Source organism: Phoca vitulina, unplaced genomic scaffold (genome assembly GCF_004348235.1).
Source record: "Phoca vitulina isolate PV1807 unplaced genomic scaffold, GSC_HSeal_1.0 scaffold30, whole genome shotgun sequence".
Lineage (NCBI taxonomy): Eukaryota > Metazoa > Chordata > Mammalia > Carnivora > Phocidae > Phoca > Phoca vitulina.
The window spans coordinates 20,233,805-20,256,107 of record NW_022589733.1 but is presented as its reverse complement, the minus strand read 5'-3'; the positions used below and the strand labels follow the sequence as shown (position 1 = coordinate 20,256,107).

At 38.6% G+C, this 22,303-nt stretch overlaps 1 long non-coding RNA gene across 1 annotated transcript in view; it reads right to left on the bottom strand.

Annotated features, from left to right (window-relative positions):
* The window catches only part of LOC116644498, a 458,994-nt gene extending 437,484 nt beyond the window's left edge, over positions 1–21,510 (bottom strand). The window contains exon 1 of the long non-coding RNA XR_004301771.1: positions 21,436–21,510. This is a non-coding gene — a long non-coding RNA (uncharacterized LOC116644498). The remainder of the gene's footprint in view (positions 1–21,435) is intronic.
* Positions 21,511–22,303: the final 793 nt, after the last annotated feature.

Genomic DNA, 22,303 nt, shown 5'->3' with positions numbered 1-22,303 from the left:
AAGAAAATATCACAATTTTTAAGGTAGAAAACAAAAATAACACATAAAAAGAAATTAGGCTGATATCAAACGTTCATCTCCAACACTAGAACCTAGATGATAATGGAATAAATTTCTAAGATTACTGAGAAGGAAAGAAATGAACTATAAAAATTCTGAAATCCAGCTAAAATATTAAAGAAAGACATTTGTGAAAATGCAGTAACTCAGAGAAGATGTCACCCAATATACCACAAGAGAAATTCTGATAATAAACTATAATGAAATACTAAGTTACCTTAACAAAATTTAAGAGTTGGGGCAGTGAGAATGGAAGCAGAATGAGAAGGAAGAAAACATGCCTTGTTATTCTCTGAGAATTAGGAGCAAGGAGAAGGTACAAGTGAAACTGTTCCTAAGAACAAAATTCAATGGGAGAATAGTCTCTCTTATAGACATCTTGTTCTAATATGAAAATAATAATGATGATAGTTGACATTTATATGGTGCCTAAAATATACCACACACTGTTCTATGTGTATTAAATATATTAAGTCACTAATCCTCACAAAAACTCTATGAATAAAATTAGAAGCAAGTAACAAACAAAAAATGAAAAATATATAATCAAGGTAATTAGGTCTTACCTTAAGGGATATAAACTGCTGGTAGCATTAAAAACAAATCTAGTCACACTATACTTAATATAAAGGTATAAGAAAAGAAATGGATGAGAATATATATTAAAGATTTATGTTTACCTCTTTTCCATCCTGAAACCTACAAAAGCAATTTTTACAAATTTAAAAATATACAAAAATCCTGACAAAGAGAATAGAAAAGTAGTGATTAAGAAATATTACCAAGTACTTGAGCCTTGCAATCTGTCAGATTGCTAAACTCAGTTGATCAGAGAATGCTAAACTTAGGCTAGCAGCCAAATAAGGTAATTTTTAGCTCCACAGCTCCAGTAGAGCACAGCAGAGGCATCAAGTAATTCTAAAGGCTGCAGTTCAGGGAACTTGAAAGTATGTATAAAGAAGAATTAAAGTCCATACCCTAACATGGCACAGTCATGATTTAAAGCCCAGCTCTACTATTTATCACCTGTGTGATCCTGGACAAATTCTTAACCTCTCTGAGCTGTTTCTTCATCTGGAAAATGAATATGCTAGCAAAACCTACTTCAAATCAGCCCACATGAAGCCATTAGAACAGGACCTGCCACATCATAAATTCTAAATGAAGATCAAGTATTGGAGTCCTGAGATCGAGCCCCACATCAGGCTCTGTGCTCAGTGCAGAGTCTTCTTGGAGTTTCTCTTTCCCTCGGCTCCTCCCCACAGAGCGCCCCCCCCAAATAAATAAGTAAATCTTTAAAAAAATTTTTTTTAATCATAAAAAGGTCTAATGAGTCCAAAAGGAAAAAGAGAGAAAAGATGACAATCAGACAAATAGCAAAATGATAGATTTAAGCCTAACCATAACAATAATCATATTAAATGTAAATGGTCTAAATACCCTAACTAAAAAGTAAAGATTGTCAGATTGGATATAAAAGAAAGATTTAACTATATTCTGCCTACAGAAAACACATTTTAAATATAAAATCACATACAGGTTAAAAATAAAAGGATGGGAAAAGATAACCACGCTAACACTAATCAAAAGAAAGCTAGAGTGGTGATACTATTCACACTTACTAGATTCCAGAGTAAAGCCTATCATAGCTACATAGGGATCAATTTAAGACATTAATCATCTTAAACTTTTTTTTTTTTTTTTTTTTTTAGATTTTATTTATTTGACAGAGAGAGACACAGCGAGAGAGGGAACACAAGCAGGGGGAGTGGGAGAGGGAGAAGCAGGCCTCCCGCGGAGCAGGGAGCCCGATGCGGGGCTCGATCCCAGGACCCTGAGATCATGACCTGAGCCGAAGGCAGAAGCTTAACGACTGAGCCACCCAGGCGCCCCCATCTTAAACTTTCTTTCACCAAATCAGACATCCTCAAAGTACATAAAGCAACATCTGATAGAACTCCAAGAAGTAATAGAGAAATCTACAACTATAGTTAAAAATTTCAATACCAACCTCTTAATAAATAATAAAACTTGTAAACAGAAATTCAGTAAGGATATGGAAGACCTAAACAACATAATCAAACAATATGTACTAGTTGACTCTTTCAACAAGAGAATACACATTCTTTTCAGGTGCACATAAAACATTTACCAAGATAAATCATATTTTGCAGCATTATTCAAATATCAAATTTAAAAGGATTCAGGGCAAAGAAAACATGCTCTATGACAACAATGAAAAGATATTAAAAGCAACACAGGAAAAAAAGGATGGGAGGAGTTAGCTGTAACATCAAGTTCTATGCAACTTAGCCTGACACATGTCTCAGTTTAAGTTAGGAGTGACTGCTATGCAGTGCTCTTCCTGGTACATATGTTATACCTTTATCAGCTTCCCTCCCCCATTCATAAAGACCTCTCTTGTCCTCAGTACCCTGACACTTCAAGCTTATAACTGGGTTCTTCTCAGAGTCTATTCCTCTTAGGAAAGGAAAACATTTCTTTCACAAGCTGGTTGGCTCTCCTCATAGTTCAATTTTGTCTGAATATTTTATAAGTATCTCTCCTAGTTTCTGACTGTTAACATTATATCTTAGTTCCCAACACTGGCATACCTTTTTCTCTGATTTTACATTCCTTTGGTGATTTCAATGAGAATTTAGAAGATGTAGTTGAATGCATATGCTCATATCACTTCCTTTAATCATAATCCACATGTCTCTTCTAATTTATCTTTTTTTTATTTCAAAGCATAAAACTTCATGGGGTGCCTAGCTGGCTCAGTCAGTTGAGCATGTGAATCTTGATCTTTGGGTTTTGAGTTCGAGTCCCACATTGGGTGTAGAGACTACTTAAAATCTTAAAAAAAAAAAAAAAATCTAAAACTTCATAAAATTTCCTTAGTTCATGAAACTGCACATTTTTCCTCTGGATAATTACTTTCAAACATCTAAAGTAAAAGGTCTTTCCAAATATGTAAATCAGGAAAAAATATGTCCATAGAGTTAATAAGCCTATTCTTCCCACATTGCCTTCATAAAAGTGGAAGTGAAGGATTTTCAGAATTTTCAGAAGCTCAAGTTAAAGAGTGAGACTTGGGGAAAAGGACGGAGAAGGATGAAATTAGTGACAGACCAAATAGCTAAAGTCCTGTTCAATCACAGCCTTAAATGTGTGCAAGCATACACACACACACCCTACTTCTTTATTAAAATGCATAAAGCAGCCAGAAGCAGGAGCACCAATAAATTCTTCTGTATAAGCAGAATTTTTTAATGGCTCCCTGAACACTAATAACCACTGCTCTCTTATGTGTACTTGACTCTGTTTAACCTTTTTCTGGTGCTTTTTAACTTCTCCAAGTCAGGTACTAATATGGAACTAATATGGGCTTTATTTTCCCTATAGGAATAGCAAAAAGAGCAGTGCACATTATCATAATCACACAAGTCCTTCTAGTAACGGTAGGACTTTAGATCAAAGCCTATGCATTATAGCCTAGGAAAAGAATTTAATAACAATTGCAAGGCTAAGCAATCTTGTTTTTAAACATCGGATATTTCATTGACTATTAGTCACAGAAAAAAATACTCCTGGCTAGCCAGTGACCCAGTAGGAGGGAAAATGGACATCCTTTCTGTCTTGGTTGCTGTTGACCTCAGCAGCAAGGATATCCATGCAATGGCTGACCATCACAGCCTGACATCGATGAAGGATGGCTAGAAATATGAACCCTTTTTATCTTGGAAAGATGAATTTTTGAGATAGTTCTCACTGCTGGACATAACAATTTAAGAGAATAGGGTAGGGACAATGTTGTGTTTCTGTTCATATCAATCATACACCTCAATATTCCAGGTTCATTATGAGTTGCTAACTTGAAATGTATTAAAATATATCCCAGACTCAGCCTGTTTTATCTTCATTTAAGGTTTTTTTTTTCTGTTTTTTTTTAATTTGTTTTTATGATTTTTGACTCACAGGATACCTTGGAAATGTTTAAAAAAAAAAAAAAAAAAAAGCACATCCATGGTAGAAATGAACAAGATGCATCAAGATTTTTTTGCCTCCTGACTTTTAGCTGCTGGATACTTTTCAATTCTTTTATTTTTCTAATACTGAGGTCACCCCAGTATCCTGACACTACAGTAGTTGTTTTCCAACTGCATTAATCCATTTCCTGCTGAGCTTCTGCAAAAGGAGGAATTCATTTGACAACAGCAGGGAAAAGACAAGGGAAAAATTAAGGGAGAATGAGAAAGTAAATAATTTAAACAAACTAGAATAGCAAGAAGAAAGGAAAAGACTATCTGTTGGTGTGCATGTATATATAAACAAGACATGGGCAAAACTGGATAGGGAGAGAGGTCCAGGAATCAAAACATATTCCTTTAAATACAAAAAAAAAAATGAGAATATGTTGGTCTTTGGTGAAATGTAGCCACCTTAAGGTTTTTATCTGGGTCCAATTTATTTATTTATTTATTTATTCTTTTTTTTTTTTCCTTTTTTTTTTTTTACTTCACAGACAAGAAAACCAAGACTTAGAGCCATTAAATATTTGGCCCAAAGTCAAATGGAGGATTCATAGCTTTCTTTTTTTTTTTTTTTTAATTTTATTATGTTATGTTAGTCACCATACAATACATCATTGGTTTCTGATGTGGTGATCCACGATCCATTGTTTTCATATAACACCCAGTGCTCCATGCAGTACGTGCCCTCCTTAATACCCATCACCGGGCTAACCAATCCCCTCTCCCCCCTCCCCTCTAAAACCCTGTTTGTTTCTCAGAGTCCATAGTCTCTCATGGTTCATCTCTCCCTCCAATTCCCCCCCGCATTTTTCCCTTCCTTCTCCTAATATGCTCCATGCTATTCCTTATGTTCCACAAATAAGTGAAACCATATGATAATTGACTTTCTCTGCTTGACTTATTTCACTTAGCATAATCTCCAGTCCCATCCGTGCTGATGTAAAAGTTGGGTATTCATCCTTTCTGATGGCTGAGTAATATTCCATTGTATATATGGACCACATCTTCTTTCCATTCATCTGTTGAAGGGCATCTCGGCTCTTTCCACAGTTGGCTATTGCGGACATTGCTGCTATGAACATTGGGGTGCATATGGCCCTTCTTTTCACTACATCTGTGTCTTTGGGGTAAATACCCAGTAGTGCAATTGCTGGGTCATAGGGTAGCTCTATTTTTAATTTTTTGAGGACCCTCCACACTGTTTTCCAAAGTGGCTGTACCAACTTGCATTCCCACCAACAGTGTAAGAGGGTTCCCCTTTCTCCACAACCTCTCCAACATTTGTTGTTTCTTTCCCTGTCCATTTATGCCATTCTAACTGGTGTAAGGTTGTATCTCAATGTGGTTTTGATTTGGATTTCCCTGATGGCTAATGATGATGAACATTTTTTCATGTGTCTGTTAGCCATTTGTATGTCTTCTTCAGAGAAGTGTCTGTTCATCTCTTCTGCCCACTTTTTGACTTGATTATTTGTTTTTTGGGTGTTGAGTTTGAGAAGTTCTTTATAGATCTTGGATACCAGCCCTTTATCTGTAGTGTCATTTGCAAATATCTTCTCCCATTCTGTGGGTTGCCTCTTTGTTTTGTTGACTGTTTCCTTTGCTGTGCAGAAGCTTTTCATCTTGATGAAGTCCCAAAAGTTCATTTTTGCTTTTGTTTCACTAGCTTTTGGAGATGTATCTTGAAAGAAGTTGCTGTGGGCGATGTCAAAGAGATTACTGCCTATGTTCTCCTCTAGGATTTGGATGGATTCCTGTCTCACATTGAGGTCTTTCATCCACTTTGAGTTTATCTTTGTGAATGGTGTTAGAGAATGGTCGAGTTTCATTCTTCTGCATGTGGCTGTCCAATTTTCCCAGCACCATTTATTGAAGAGACTGTCTTTTTTCCATTGCATGTTTTTCCTGCTTTGTCAAAGATTATTTGACCGTAGAGTTGAGGGTCCATATCTGGGTTCTCTATTCTGTTCCATTGGTCTATATGTCTGTTTTTGTGCCAGTACCATGCTGTCTTGGTGATCACAGCTTTGTAATATAGCTTGAAATCTGGCAACGTGATGCCCCCAGCTTTGTTTTTCTTTTTCAACATTTCCTTGGCGATTCGGGGTCTTTTCTGATTCCACACAAATTTTAGGATTGTTTGTTCCAGCACTTTGAAAAATGTCATTGGAATTTTGATCGGGATGGCATTGAAGGTATAGATTGCTCTGGGTAGCACAGACATTTTAACAATGTTTATTCTTCCGATCCATAAGCATGGAATATTTTTCCATCTTTTTGTGTCTTCTTCAATTTCTTTCATGAGTGTTTTGTAGTTCCTAGAGTATAGATCCCTTACCTCTTTGGTTAGGTTTATTCCGAGGTATCTTATGGTTTTTGGTGCTATTATAAATGGAATCATTTCTCTAATTTCTCTTTCTACAGTTGCGTTGTTAGTGTATAAGAAAGCAACTGATTTCTGTGCATTGATTTTGTATCCTGCCACATTACTGAATTGATGGATGAGCTCTAGTAATTTGGGGGTGGAGTCTTTTGGGTTTTCCACATAAAGTATCATGTCGTCTGCAAAAAGAGAGAGTTTGACTTCTTCTTTGCCAGTTTGAATACTTTTGATTTCTTTTTGTTGTCTGATTGCTGTTGCTAGGACTTCTAATACTATGTTGAACAATAGTGGCGAGAGTGGGCATCCTTGATGTGTTCGTGATCTTAAGGGAAAGGCTCTCAGCTTTTCCCCATTGAGGATGATATTCGCTGTAGGTTTTTCATAGATGGATTTTATGAACTTGAGGAATGTTCCCTCTATCCCTATACTCTTAAGAGTTTTAATCAGGAAAGGATGTTGTATTTTGCCAAATGTTTTTTCTCCATCAATTGAGAGGACCATATGGTTCTTCTCCCTCCTCTTATTAATGTGTTCTATCACATTGATTTGCGAATGTTGAACCACCCTTGCATCCTGGGGATAAATCCCACTTGGTCGTGGTGGATGATCCTTTTAATGTATTGTTGGATCCTATTAGCTAGGATTTTGTTGAGGATTTTGGAATCCATATTCATCAGGGATATTGGTCTGAAATTCTCCTTTTTGATGGGGTCTTTGCCTGGTTTGGGGATTAAGGTAATGCTGGCCTCATAGAATGACTTTGGAAGTTTTCCTTCTGTTTCTATTTTTTGAAACTGCTTCAGTAGAATAGGTATTGTTTCTTCTTTGAATGTTTGGTAGAATTCCCCAGGGAATCCATCAGGCCCTGGACTCTTGTTTTTTGGGAGGTTTTTGATCACTGCTTCAATCTCCTTACTGGTTATTGGCCTATTCAGGTTGTCAATTTCTTCCTGTTACAGTCTTGGCAGCTTATAGGTTTCCAGGAAGGCCTCCATTTCATCCAGATTACTCAGTTTATTGGCATATAGTTGTTGATAATAATTTCTAATAATTGTTTCTATTTCCTTGGTGTTAGTCGTGATCTCTCCCCTTTCATTCATAATTTTATTAATCTGGGTCCTTTCTCTTTTCTTTTGGATAAGTCTGGCCAGTGGTTTATCAATCTTATTAATTCTTTCAAAGAACCAACTTCTAGTTTCATTGATCTGATCTACTGTGTTTCTGGTTTCTAATTCATTGATTTCTGCTCTAATTTTAATTATTTCTCTTCTAATGCATGGCTTAGGCGTCGTTTGTTGCTTTTTCTCTAGTTCTTTAAGGTGTAGAGTTAATTGGTGAATTCGGGATTTTTCTTTTTGAGTGAGGCTTGGATGGCTATGTATTTCCCCCTTAGGACCGCCTTTGCAGTATCCCATAGGTTTTGGACCGACGTGTTGTCGTTCTCATTGATTTCCATGAATTGTTTAAGTTCTTTGATTTCCTGATTGACCCAAACATTCTTGAGCACAGTGGTCTTTAGCTTCCAAGTGTTTGAATTTCTGCCAATTTTTTTCTTGTGATTGAGTTCCACTTTTAAAGCACTGTGGTCTAAGAATATGCAGGGAATAATCTCAATCTTTTGGTATTGGTTGAGACCTGATTTTTGACCCAGTATGTGGTCTATTCTGGAGAAAGTTCCATGTGTGCTTGAGAATAATGAGTATTCTGTTGTTTTAGGGTGGAATGTTCTGTAAATATCTATGAGGTCCATCTGGTCCAATGTATCATTCAAAGCTCTTGTTTCCTTGTTGATTTTCTGCTTAGATGATCTGTCCATTGCTGAGAGTGGAGTATTGAGGTCTCCTACAATTAACGTATTGTTATCAATATGACTCTTTATTTTGGTTAACAGTTGGCTTATGTAGATGGCTGCTCCCATGTTGGGGGCATAGATATTTACAATTGTTAGATCTTCTTGTTGGATAGACCCTTTAAGAATGATATAGTGTCCTTCTGTGTCTCTAATTACAGACTTTAGTTTAAAATGAATTTGTCTGATATAAGAATTGCTACCCCAGCTTTCTTTTGAGGTCCGCTGGCATGGAAGATGGATCCCTTCACTTTCAGTCTGGATGTATCTTTACGTTCAAAATGAGTCTCTTGTAGGCAGCATATGGATGGGTCCTGTCTTTTTATCCAATCTGCAACCCTGTGCTGTTTAATGGGAGCGTTTAGGCCATTCACGTTGAGAGTGATTATTGAAAGATATGAATTAATTGTCATCATGTTGCCTGTGAAGACGTTGTTTTTATAGATTGTCCCTGTAATTTTCTGTTGTATATCACTGTTGGGGTCTTTCTCCTTTTATAGAACCCCCCCTTAATATTTCTTGCAGGGCCGGCTTAGTGGTCACATATTCTTTCAGTTTCTGCTGGTCATGGAAGTTCTGCATCTCTCCATCCATTCTAAATGACAGCCTTGGCAGATAAAGTATTCTTGGCTGCGTGTTCTTCTCATTTAGTACCCTGAATATGTCTTGCCAGGCCTTTCTGGCTTGCCAGGTCTCTGTGGATAGGTCTGACGTTATTCTGATGTTCCTCCCTCTGTACGTAAGGAATCTCTTCCCCCTAACTGCCCTTAAGATGGTTTCCTTGGTTCTAAGATTTGCAAGTTTTACTATTACATGCCGGGGTGTTGGCCTGTTTTCCTTGATCTTGGGAGGGGTCCTCTCTGCCTCTAGGACGCGAATGTTTGTTTCCTTCCCCAGATTAGGGAAGTTCTCAGCTATGATTTGCTCAAATACATCTTCTAGTCCTCTCTCTCTCTCCACTCCCTCCGGGATTCCAATTATTCTGACACTGGAATGCTTCATGGTGTCCCTTATTTCTCTGATTCTATTTTCATGGATTCTGAGTTGTTTTTCCCTGGCCTCCTCTTTTCCCTTTTTATCTATTATATTGTCTTCCAGGTCGCTTATTCGCTCTTCTGCCTCACTTACCCTAGCTGTTAGATTAGATTGGATTGGATCTCATTGATAGCACTTTTAAGTTCTGCCAATTCACCTTTCATTTCTGCCCTTAGAGATTCTATGTTGCCATTAATTGATTTCTCCATTCTAGCCATTGTCTTCACAATTGCTAGCCTGAATTCCATCTCCGACATCTTGGTTATATCTGCATCCATTTGTAAATCTGCAGCATAAGTCATAATCTCTGAGTCTTTTCTATTTTGGGGGCTCCTCCTCCTAGTCATTCTGTTGATGGGTGTTTGAGGGAATGTATAGAGTCCAAATTATTGACCAGAACCCAAGCAAGAGGCACCTGTTTTCTTGGGACCTTAGGGTTGCTGGCCTCTTGTTTTCCCAGCCTATCTTCTGTGGGAGGGGCCTGCTGCGTTGTTACTCAGGCAAACCTGTTTGGGTGGAGTTGCCCTGCCCCCCTGTGGCGGGGGATGGGCTCAGTGGGAATCAGTTTTGGGGGCTTTTGTTCTCTGGCGGCTTTCCCTGGCAGCTTTCCGCGTCTCTTCCGCGAGTCAGAGCAGAAGAGACCGTTTCCAACCCTCTGCCTCAGAGCAGAGAGATCGCAGTCTGTTCTTCAGTGAGCTCTCCAGGCCACATGGTCTCCATTTCTGTCCATGCTGCTATAAACTGCAGCGTCCTGGGTTGTGCGCCCCTCCACAGTGCTCCCAGTCCTGCCTCCAGGTCGGGGCACGTCTCTGCCTTTTGTGCTTCTAAAACTGCCAGCCGCTCCCAGTTCGCACGCCCGACCCCACCGCTCTGGGTTTCTGCCCTGGGGGCTGCCCTAAAGTCCTTTCCCCGCTGCTACCGGTCTGCGAGTCTGTGCCCCGTCCCCAGCACACGAGGCTGTCATTCACCGGCGGTGTAGGATCCCCACGGCCAGGCATCCTCCCACTGCCGTTTATCCTCCGGTATCTGCCCGCGGAATCACGGCTACCCGCTTCGTACCTCAAAACCAACCGCCTGTAATATTCTGTTTATAGAGATCCAGAACTTCTTACATCTCAGGCTGGTTTCGTGGGTGCTCAGAGTGGTCTGGTAGATATCCAGCTCAATTCCAGGGACCAGCTGAAATAGGGTCCCCTACTCCTCCACCATCTTTCTCCCCTCCTCTATCTGGGTCCAATTTAAATACCATTTTGAAATAAGAACTGTGTTCATTACTTCTCTCAGCTGAAGAAAACATGACTACCAAACAGTTAAAAGCAACAAAATTAGTTGCTTCCAGTGTTAGCCCAGTATTTTCATGAAAGCTGTAGTCAGATACGTAGCTAAGCCAATGTAGTTGTAAATCATTGCTCTGACACCCTATATATGTTGGCCATACTTGGCAATGTATTATGTTTGCATTCATAATTATTTTCAGGCACAGGATCACATATGCACATAAACCTGGGTAATAGCTACCTCTTATCTAAAGTTAACTGGAAACACTAAAATACCCTCTAAAACACCTATCTACAGAAAGAAGTTGAGACACATTTCCTTCTTTTTGTTAATTACAGGATAATTAAAGTGACTAGAATAAGAACATACACCTGGTAAATAAATTCTGACATACTCTTACAGCACTTTTGAAAATATAGCCCTAAAGAGATCATTACAACATGATACCCAAGAAAACTTGTAACCACAATACTGAAAAGAAGGACAAAAAAGGTGCAAATATCTAGCTAATTAGCCAAAATGATTTTAACTTACATATCTCGTTTCCTTTCATTTATATAATAAAAACTTGCATCAAATCAACATATTTATTATTATTTCCCTCTCATCCCCAAATGTAATAACTAATAGCTATCAAAATTGGTGAATTACTTTCAATGAGCTTTCCTTTTCCCCCTCTCTCTAAGATGAGCAGCAGCACAAAGTTAATTAAGAGATCTTAGTTGGTTATAAATAGGTTGGTTATAAATGAGTTAAGAGTGACTATTATAATTCTAGGTCAACTTTAATTAGCACAATGGTAACGTTGAGCTGGGATGATGGCCTCCATTTCCGAGAGCTTATCTATGTGCAATGCACTGATTTTGCTATGATTTTATTATCCCCAATTTATAGATGAAGAAACTGAGGCTTAGAGAGATTAATGACTTTAAGTTACATGGCTGATAGCCAAAATTTGAATGGAGGCCAGTCTAACTTCAGAGATAATCCTCTTCTCCACTATACTTACTGCCTCCCTCATACTGACAAATCCTAAGCCAAAATACTGAAGTATGGGATTCCTATTCACACATGTTCTGATATTTATGTAAAATTGCCTATCTTTCTGTGTATCCTGGAGTCTGTTTCAGCTCAATCTCAAGGGTCAGTGCTTTACAAATTCTAAAGAACCTTATTTCTGGTTTGACCCCCAATTCCACCAAGAATTGGAATTTTTACTTACATGTTGTACCTGGAAAATAATCATGGCTAATATCATCTTCAACAACAAAGAACAGTAATAAGAAATCTAACTAAGCCATGTTCTTTAAAAATTTTTTTTAAATGTTTCTACTATAGCTGTGTAAATTTTTCAAAATATAAAACTCTCTCAACTCCTGCTATGGCAATTCTGCATTCTTTCTTAAGTGCCCAGCTTTCACAAAGGGCAGACAGTGTTAGCAGCTCCACAATGTAATAACAGTGACAATAATACCTTGCATTTCTATAGCGCCTTTTCTCCAAGGAGCTCCAAGTTATTGGATTAGTTCCACCAGTTTCCCTTGCCAACACACTTCTAAGTATAATATTACCTTTTATTACTGTGCATTATAAGGAGAGAAAAAGTATTTCAAGTGCAAATAGTATGCTAAAGAAACAACAAATATAGATTATCCCTTAATGCAAACACATTTTGAGAAAAACGTACATATGTTAACACATTATTCAAGCACATTATTAGGAGAGTTCTTGATTTCTTTTTACCTTTAACTCAATTATATTTCTTTTTTTTTTTTTTTAAAGATTTTACTTATTTGAGAGAGAGAGGATGAGAGAGAGAGAGAGCACATGGGGGGGGAGGGTCAGAGGGAGAAGCACACTCCCTGCTGAGCAGGGAGCCCGATGCAGGACTCGATCCCAGGACTCCAGGATCATGACCGGAGCCAAAGGCAGTTGCTTAACCAGCTGAGCCACCCAGGCACCCCCTCAATTATACTTCTTTAGCTAATGGTTACCAGTAAAGTTTTAACTATTTGTATGTTTGGTTAATGCATAGATAATCAAGTTGGGATTTTTGTACCTAATTTATTGTGAAATAGAGTATTGAAAAATATTTCTGAATGTGGACAAGATTTTTCTCTTAATTAAGTGGCATCTTAAAATGTTTGGGGGCACCTGGGTGTCCCAGTGTGTTGAGCTGCCAACCCTTGATCTCAGCTCTAGTCATGATCTCAGGGTCCTGGGATCAAGCCCCATGTTGGGCTCTGTGCTTAGCAGGGAGTCTGCTTGAGGATTCTCTCTCTCTCTCTTCCTCTGCCCCTCCCCCCACTCACACTCTTGTTCTAAAATAAATAAATAAATCTTAAAATATTCTGTGAAAAGTGAAAAAACAAGTTATCTATAAATCCTGAGGCAGCTAACCATTTTCCTGCAGAAATCCAAGAATGTAACCTGTGAACTTAATTATAAGCAAGCAATTATAAGCTTGCTTGTAATTAAGTTTGCTTCTACCACAAGCATTCCCCTGTCATGCTGAAATACTCAAACGCCTTAATTTGCCTACACAGTGCTAATTGAAACACAATGACTAAATAACTTTCACTCTCATAAGTAAAGAATCAACCAAACCACATTTTTTAACTTCTTAGAACATATTGTAATTATGTGAACAATATGATGCTGACTGATCCACATGACTTCTTTCTTTCCTTCCAGAAATATCCACACAAGTAAGGATCCAGACAACCAGATGTGGAGTATTTACTTTCGTGATCTCATTGTTTATGACAGTCAAGTCAAACAGAAACTTTTCTGTGAATCAACCCCAGTTTCCTAGTCACTGTATGAATGCTCCTGTGGACATTTGTTGTAAATAGTTTGACCACATTTGTCACGTGTCTGGAACTCACTTCAGAGGCAAAATGGGGATATGCAGCATATGGACTTAGAATTCACAAAAAGTTCTCTCGTGAGGGGAAAGATTAGAATTACATGATCACAGCAGAGGAAGTTGTTAACTCAGCAATTCCAGACAGAGTGTCCTGCCAAGCACCAGAAGGTGAACTGGGAGAGATGGAACAGAGTAAGAAATTAAAACATGACACCAGAATGTCACAAATTAAAAATGATAGTGACAAAGTGGAAGTTAAAACAATGACTAGATTCACTATATGCACATTGTTTGCATATGTCTGTAAAAAAAAGGTAGTACCTGGTAAGAACCTACACTGGGTGTTATACGCAAACAATGAATCATGGAACACTCCATCAAAGAAAAGAAAAGAAAAAAATAAAAAGCAAGCTGCAGAATAATACAGTGTAATACCCGTTTGTGGGAAAACACACAGAGAAATCTATGTATCTCTATGTATACATGTATGTGTGTGAATGCAGAGAAAAATGTTTGTGAGTATACCTACCAAACTATACACTACGATTATCTCCAAAAAGAGGACTGGGATGAGAAGGGTGGTGAAGGTCAAAGAGAATTTAACACCATCTACATCATTTGAAATTTTAAAATGACAATGTAGTCATATGTTATGTGTATAATTTATAATAAATAAAACTGTTAAAAGAAAAAAAAGAACCTACAGTTAATCACAGTATGTCATTTTTTCCCCATAAAAATAAATTTCTAAGATAAAATAAACTGATTTTGCAGATATTTTTAATACCCAAAAATTTGCAAACATTTTTTCAGGGTCCTACCATGTGCCTATTAGTGTACTGGTATCTAAATAAATATTAAGGAGAAATAATTTAAAACCACCTCATTGGGGAGGGTATGTGCTATGGTGAGCGCTGTGAATTGTGTAAGACTGTTGAATCACAGACCTGTACCTCTGAAACAAATAATACATTATATGTTAAAAAAAAAAAAAAAAAAGATAGTAGGAAGGGAGAAATGAAGGGTGGGAAATCGGTGGGGGAGATGAACCATGAGAGACTATGGACTCTGAGAAACAAACTGAGGGTTCTAGAGGGGAGGGGGGTGGGGGGATGGGTTAGCCTGGTGATGGGTATTAAAGAGGGCACGTTCTGCATGGAGCACTGGGTGTTATGCACAAACAATGAATCATGGAACACTACATCAAAAACTACTGATGTAATGTATGGTGATTAACATAACATACTAAAATAAAAAAACACCTCAAATTTTATTCTACTAATAGAAGTAAATAACAATGATTGGTCTACATTGACTTGTCCAAACTTCCTTGTGACAACAAGTAGAATATCAGCTTCATTAAATCCTATTGCAAAGTACAAACACTAGCTACATATATAAAATATGGAAAACTTAGCACAATTCTATAATACAGCTTTTATTCTTTCTTTTAAAAATATTACCAATGCTGACCAAGAGGAATAATAGATCTCTTGGATATAATGGCATACCCAATGACTAGAGTACTAGCCAGAGGTGAAGTTTTTTTTCAGTACCCAGTACACCAAAGAAAACCCAGCATTTTTCAAAAGGGTGATTATTATCATCATCTTAAAAAAGCTCTCCATTCTCTACTGGTGATAAAATTATGACAGATTTGAGGGTGACTTTTGGAGGTAGGTTCTGTTTCCAAAGATGGCCACATCACACCTTTTGTAATGAGACCTTGCCACTTTCTCCTGAAGAGGCAGTTTATTCCCCTCTCCTGAAATCTGGACTGGCCCTGTGACCTACTTCGATCATGGGATCAGTCCCGATGTGGTTAAAGTGACAATGTACAACATCATAGGTGGGGCCTTAAGGGATCTACAGTCCTTGTCTGACATTCAGGTGCCATGTGGAACCAGCTGCCATGCTGTGAGCAAGCGGGCCCACTTCAACCCATCCCTAGAATACGCTCTTCCTACCTTATTTCTTGCTAGAGATAGTGGTAAGTAACTAGGGCCACTTGAAATCCTGAAGCAATAAGCTTTAATGCCTAAAGTAAGTCTTCTCAAATAAGAAATACATCAACTTTCTTGAATTACCAAAAAGATATCCATATAAAAAGAACCCAAACATCTTTCTTTTGGGGGTGGAGGCAGGAAAAGTCCTCTGAGCTTATAAAACCTGGGTTTGAATCCCAACTCTCCCACATTATTTGGGACCCTATTTTCTCACCTCTAATCTTCCTAGTCTGTTCTAAATTTTAATTAGAACAATGATTATGAGAATTCAAGGAGGTAATATGTGGGAAAGGGCTTGTAAATGGTAAAAACCACACAAAAATTTTGAGAAATTATTCAATAAGCAATTCTTTACATAGTAAGATTTTAATCCCATATACAAGTGGCTCTGGTTGCTATATCCAGCTTCAGGAAGCATGAATTTGGGTTGTGACTTTCCCAGAACTAGGGTGCTAAGTCCAAGTACAGGAGACTCAGTAGGCACTTGCCTTTCTTTGTGAATTCATTCAACAAATAGTAATCAGTCATTGATGATATAGTTGAGTACTGTCCTTAGTACAGAAAAGAAGTATGAACAAAACGAAACCTAGGTTCTTTTAGAACTTCCATTTGCATGACTAGAAATATGTTATCATGTTAGTAAGTGCTAAGAAAAGAATAAATTTGATAAAAAAGACAGACAGTAACCAGGAGGGGAAGGAACTCTTTTAAGGAAGGCCTCTGATAAGGCAAATAAGGAGACCTGAATGAAGAGAGTAAATCAAGCACATATGTGCAGAAAGATATTCCAAGTGGTGGGAATAGCCAGTGCAAAAGCCCTGAGGAGGTATCATGCTCACTGTGTCTATGACCAGCAGGAGGCCAGTGCAGCTGAGGCAGAGGCAGGGAAAAGAGTAGTAAGAGATGACAGCAAAGAGCCAAAAGGGTCCAGAACAGGTGAGGTCTAGTGGGCTGTGGCAACAACTTTACATTTATTCCAAGTGAGAAGAGACAACAAAAGAGGTTTTGAACAGAGGGAAAGCATAGCCTAATCTACCTTTTTAAGAGATCATTCTGCCTGAGTAGAGAATACATTGTGGAAGGCAAGCAGTAGCCTATATAGAAAGCTTTTGCACAGTCCTGGCAAGAGATGATGCAGCTTGGACTCAGGCTATAGCTGTCATAGGGTTAGAAGTGGCTCGATCCTGCATCCATTTCAAAATCAGAACCAGTGGATTTGTAAAGAGACTGGAGATAGTGGGTGGGGGGAAAAACAGGAGTTGGGAAAGACATGGATTATACTGTTTCCCAAAAAAAAAAAAAAAAAAAAGATAATTTTAGGTTAGTTTTGTTGAAAGATAACCAAAAATTGGTGATTTTTTTAACACCATATTTTCCAGTCCTGGCCAAAAAAAAAGTACATGTCAGTAATTTCTTTACAAATTATTTTATTGTCATATAAATATACTGATTTGGGGAAATATTATGAGATGCATAAAAGCAACTCTCATTCTATTTTCTTTAGTTAAAACTTTATAACTAAGCACAGCTGCAGACTGCCCAGGCATAATTATAGCTCCACCTGGCAGGCAGGCCCCTTGGTTTGAAGCACAGCATTTCATTAATAAAATGAAAGAATGTGTGAAATTGTATTTTTAAACAGTTGAAATGGAAGGAAACTCATAGGTGGCAGGCTCTCTTGGCTAGTCCAAACCCAGTATGTTGAAATGTCACATGAACATCACCCGTCACACTTCCCATCTTAGCAGGAGTGAGGCTGGCCTTAGCATGGGGTGTTCAGGTAATACACTAGGTCTCCTTAATATAGACACTCCTAAGTTCATAGCATTCCAGAAAGGGAAAAGGCACAACCCACAGGCATTCTTACAATACCTACCTTCTACAGATGTCTTTGTTTTCTTGAGACTACTAGGTTACCAATAAGCAGTATTAAAATAAAATATGTACACTACACTTCAGGCCTAAGCCCTACGGTGTGAGAAGTCCCTCCAAGTGCCAGGGCTCTACCCGGCCAGGCCATGGCTGGTGCAGCCCAGACACCGTGCTCCCCTGTGTAGACAATGGTGCTGTATCTTGCCATATCCGGATACACAATAGGTTGAACCTCTCTCTCCCAGTGGCTCCAGTCAGAAAAAACCATGCCTCTTTAAAGAGAAAAGAAGCAAAAACTATTTAAAAAAAAAAAAAATCCCGGACCACAGCAGAGACCTTACAGCTTAGGTAGGATAGTCTGACCTTCTGGCATAGGCTTTTTTACAAATTGTGTTTTCAGTGAATGGGAGAAATGTCCTGGGGGCTCTGTCACAGCATGTGGGCTGTTTAGGGGGCTGTAGCATGCTTTCCCAAACCACACATTGTTGGTATTACTGAGCATCTGGAAATCTGGTGGCCAGAATGAGGAGTATCAGGCCAGGCCCCCTGATCTGTGTGCAAAAGGTGCTAGGTCTGTGTCACTCCCTTCCACCCACACTCACAGTTGCCTGTCCTCCCACTCAGGACATGACTGTCTTGCACTAGAGCTGCTCCAGTCTCTCAGGAATCTACTTACTATTTTTACTGTGTAAATAAAGCTTCCTGATTCAGTATCCCCTCCCCCAAAACAGAAAATATGTACAACTGATAATTATACTGACCACTATCCAATTTCTTATTTACTCAACTATTTGCATTTCATCATATTGTTAAATTCTTGCATACACTAACTAGCACCACAATTTCCAAAGCATGACATTTTCAACTCCTCCTGGAGCTACCAACAAAATCCAAATACTTTTTTATGAAAGCAAAAATCTATGTTTGCTCTCTGTGCTGTCTAATCTTTGATTAAAAAAAAATTAAATCTTATATTGTTATAACTTAACCATCCTACAAATGAGAATTAGACTTTCTACCTAGACTTCAATGTTACATACTAAATCACAATGCTTCAAAATAACTAAAGTATATTTTCAGAAATGCAATAATTAACAAACCACTATAATAGCATTTTTTAACACAGCCCTCTTAAAAACCTACAGATAAGTAAACGAAAATAAGTAATGTTTATGAGTAACAATTTAAGTTATTTAATATCTCCATAGAATTCAAATGCTCATATAACACTTTTAATTAATCCAATGGTAAAATATTTTTAAAAATCATACAGCTATGTTCTGTGGTTACAAGGAAATGAAAAAATTAACAAAAACAAAGCCAAAAACCAACCACTTAGTAATTTCAAAACACTTTTCTGAGTAACTCAACATCTAAGAATAAAATCATAGACCATTAAGAAATTAACAAAGGTTCTTGCTAATAAGAACCTGAACTTCCTCAAAGAATGACAGATTCCAGATCTGGGGCAGGATTGTACAAGGTAAGCCTGGGACATCTTGTCCCTCAAAACAACAAGGATATCAAAAAACTGCAAGTGCCACATGAACAGGACCTAGGAATCAATGCAAAATCCCAGCGGCCAAGGATGGGTAAGACAGTATGAACACTGAAAAGTAATGACTACGATGGATTAAAACATATCAAATGTACTAAGATCTGTGCACTTGTAGTAATACTTCAGAAGCTGTCACTTCTGGAGGTTTCTAGAACACCAATCCATTTTGAAAAAATGGTAAATAGAAGATTCAAGAATTTATCCTATCCTTCTCTATAAAATCTATGCAAGCATAAACATTTAGTTGACATAAAGAAATATTAGAACTGAAACCACTTTGTAACCCCTAATGAAATAATGTATCTGGGGAAAGATCATGGATGGCTGTTGGAACCATTAGGTACAACAGAAAAGGAACATTATAATGGATGGATCAGAATGAAAACACTTGTGCTCAGTGATCAATCTTAGTATTACAGGACAATCAGACATTACGGGTCTCTTGACATGGCATAATAGGAAGTGCACAGCTCCACCTGTGAGAGATTCTTGCCAGAATTATTAAACCCAAACTAAATAATCAAGCCTGTAGTTGCAACTACCAGTTTACAGAAACAGACATAGATGAACACGTGAAGCAACACCATGAGGATAAAAACCAGCCAAATTTTGGAGCGCCTGGGTGGCTCAGATGGTTGAGCATCTGACTCTTGGTTCTGGCTCAGGGCATGATCTCAGGGTCATGGGATTGAGCCCCGTGTTGGGCCCCACATTCAGCGGGGAGTCTACTGGAAGATTCTCTCCCTCTGACCCTCCTACCACTCAATCTCTCTCTCTCTCTCTCTCTAAAATAAATAAATCCTTTTTAAAAAATCAGCCAATTCTAGGGATGCCTAGATGGCTAAGTCAGTTAAACATCTGCCTTCAGCTCAGGTCATGATCCCAGGGTCCTGGGATCGAGTCCCACATCAGGGACTCGCTTCTCCCTCTGCCTGCTGCTCCCCCTGTTTGTGTTCTCTCTCTCTCTGACAAATAAAATAAATAAAATCTTTAAAAAATAAAATAATTTAAAAATAAGAAATTCTAAAGAACAAATGCCCATTTCTTTACCAAAAACTAAAAACAACAGGAGGAGAAAGGACTGATACAGACTGAGAGACACCTATCAACCAAATGCCATGCATGGGTCTTATTTGGCTGCTTCAGACGAACCAAGTGTAAAAAGATATTCACAAGGTAAGTGCAGAAAATTTAAACATTGACTAGCTATTAAATGATATAAAGATTTTTTTATTTTTTTTTTAATATCTTATTTATTTATTTGACAGACAGAGAGAATGAGAGCAGGACCAGAGGCAGGGGAAGTGGGAGAGGGAGAAGCAGGCTTCCCACTGAGCAGAGAGACCAATGTGGGGCTTGATCCCAGGACCCTGGGATCATGACCTGAGCCGAAGGCAGATGCTTAACGACTGAGCCACCCAGGCGCCCCTTTTATTTTTTTATTTGGAGATATTGTTGTTTATTTAAGAGTCCAAATCTGAGGTACCTGGGTGGCTGAGTTAAGCATCCAACTCTTAATTTTGGCTGAAGTCATGATTTCAGCGTTGTGAGATCTCAGCGCTTTGAGAGGCTGGGCATGGAGCCTGCTTGAAATTTTCTCTCCCTCTGCCCCTCCCCCATTCTCTTAAAAAAAAAAGAGAGAGAGAGAGTCCAAATCTGTTACAAATGCAAATAGAAGTATTTATAATATTATGTCTGGCTTTGCTTTAAAACAAACCAGAAGGTTGGGGGTGTATGGTATGGATAAACAAGATTAGCCATATTTGGTGGTATAAACTGGTGGTATAAAACTAAGGACTTCATTATTCTAGTCTTTCTACTTCTGTGCATGATTAAAATTTTTTGCAATAAAAATTTTAAGGAAATAAATGACAATAAGAATACCACACATCAAAATATGAGATGAGGAGGGGTGCCTGGGTGGTGCAGTTGGTTAAGCATGGGACTCTGGGTTTCAGCTGTAGTCATGTTCTCAGGGTCATCAGACAGAGCCCTGCATTGGGCTCCACGCTCAGCAGGGAGTCTGCTTAGGACTCTCTCTGATCCTCCCCCCACCCAAATAAATAAAAATAAATTTTTAAAAAATGGCATAAGACTTCCCTTGTTTTGTACCCCCTCCCCAACAATACAATTCAGCATCTATCTACAGACAAAAGTGCCTTGTGGGAGCTACAGATCCAGCACCATATTGCAAGGAACCCAACAGAAGTCTCACCCAGCCATGCCCCAGATAACAGGCACCAGATACAGACCTCGGTCCTGGCTATGGAGCCGCAGTGGTCTGTGAACCAGCTACAGCCCCGCTTGGCCATGATCTGGATCCCCTGGAAAACACTGACTTAGACAATCACCATGGACAAGAGAGCCTTTGTAGAAGTTCAGGTTTTCAAAGAAGAAGTTCCAGTACACCACTGGAAATAAAAAAAAATATATATATATATATATTAGTTTGGATGCATCAGAGAAGGTAAAAACAGTTTGACTTTACCTGCACCACCCCTCTCACAAGGCCGCACAGCAATGAGAGATCTGCTCGGCCTCTGATTTCTCTTGCTGTAGAAAGTGAAAGCATGTAAATGTGTGGGACACTGCCAAAAAGGCTCATTTCCCTCTTTCCCCAACCAGAATACTAAATTATGAGCTGCATGACTAGGAGGCAAAATAAGGCGAGAAGAGAAGGACAGGACACTCATAAGCAATAAAGGGACGTGAATTCTATTAACTGCATTGTGGACCCCCTCAAGAAGCCAACCCATGATCCCCTGGGAAAGCATTACCTGTGGGATCCCCTCCAAGTGGCCCACAGGCACTGCCAGCACTTAGTGTACCTCACTCACACACACCCCAACTCTGTGGCCAGCTCCCTGTGCACTATCTCAGTTGCATTAGAGAACAAGCTTTGGAAGATGGCTAGCGAACACACAGAAAGCCAGCCCAAATATGTCAGCCAGGGAAAGACCACAAACTTAAGCCTTAGTACTATCTTTTGGAAAACAAAAGGGAGGCTTGTCAGCCAAGAGTCAGTGCCCTGTAGGATCAAGAGAAGCTTAAGTGTTTTGCCAAAAGGAAGCCAGAAGTGTGGAGCAGGTATATCCACAGAGGCTCTGAGAAAGCCTCAAAATCACTAGCAAAGCTGAGAGAAGGTATTTCTCTCCTGAACGCAATTAATAAAACTAGAAGAAGTGACTGCTACCTCAAATGAGAAGAAAGCAATGCACCCTTCAAGAATCATGAAAAATAAAGGAAATATAACATCACAAATCTTCTAGTAACTGATCCCAAAGTTATGGAGACCTGTGATTTACTCAATAAAGAATTCAAAATAGCTATTTGAAGGAAACTCAATTAGCTGCAAG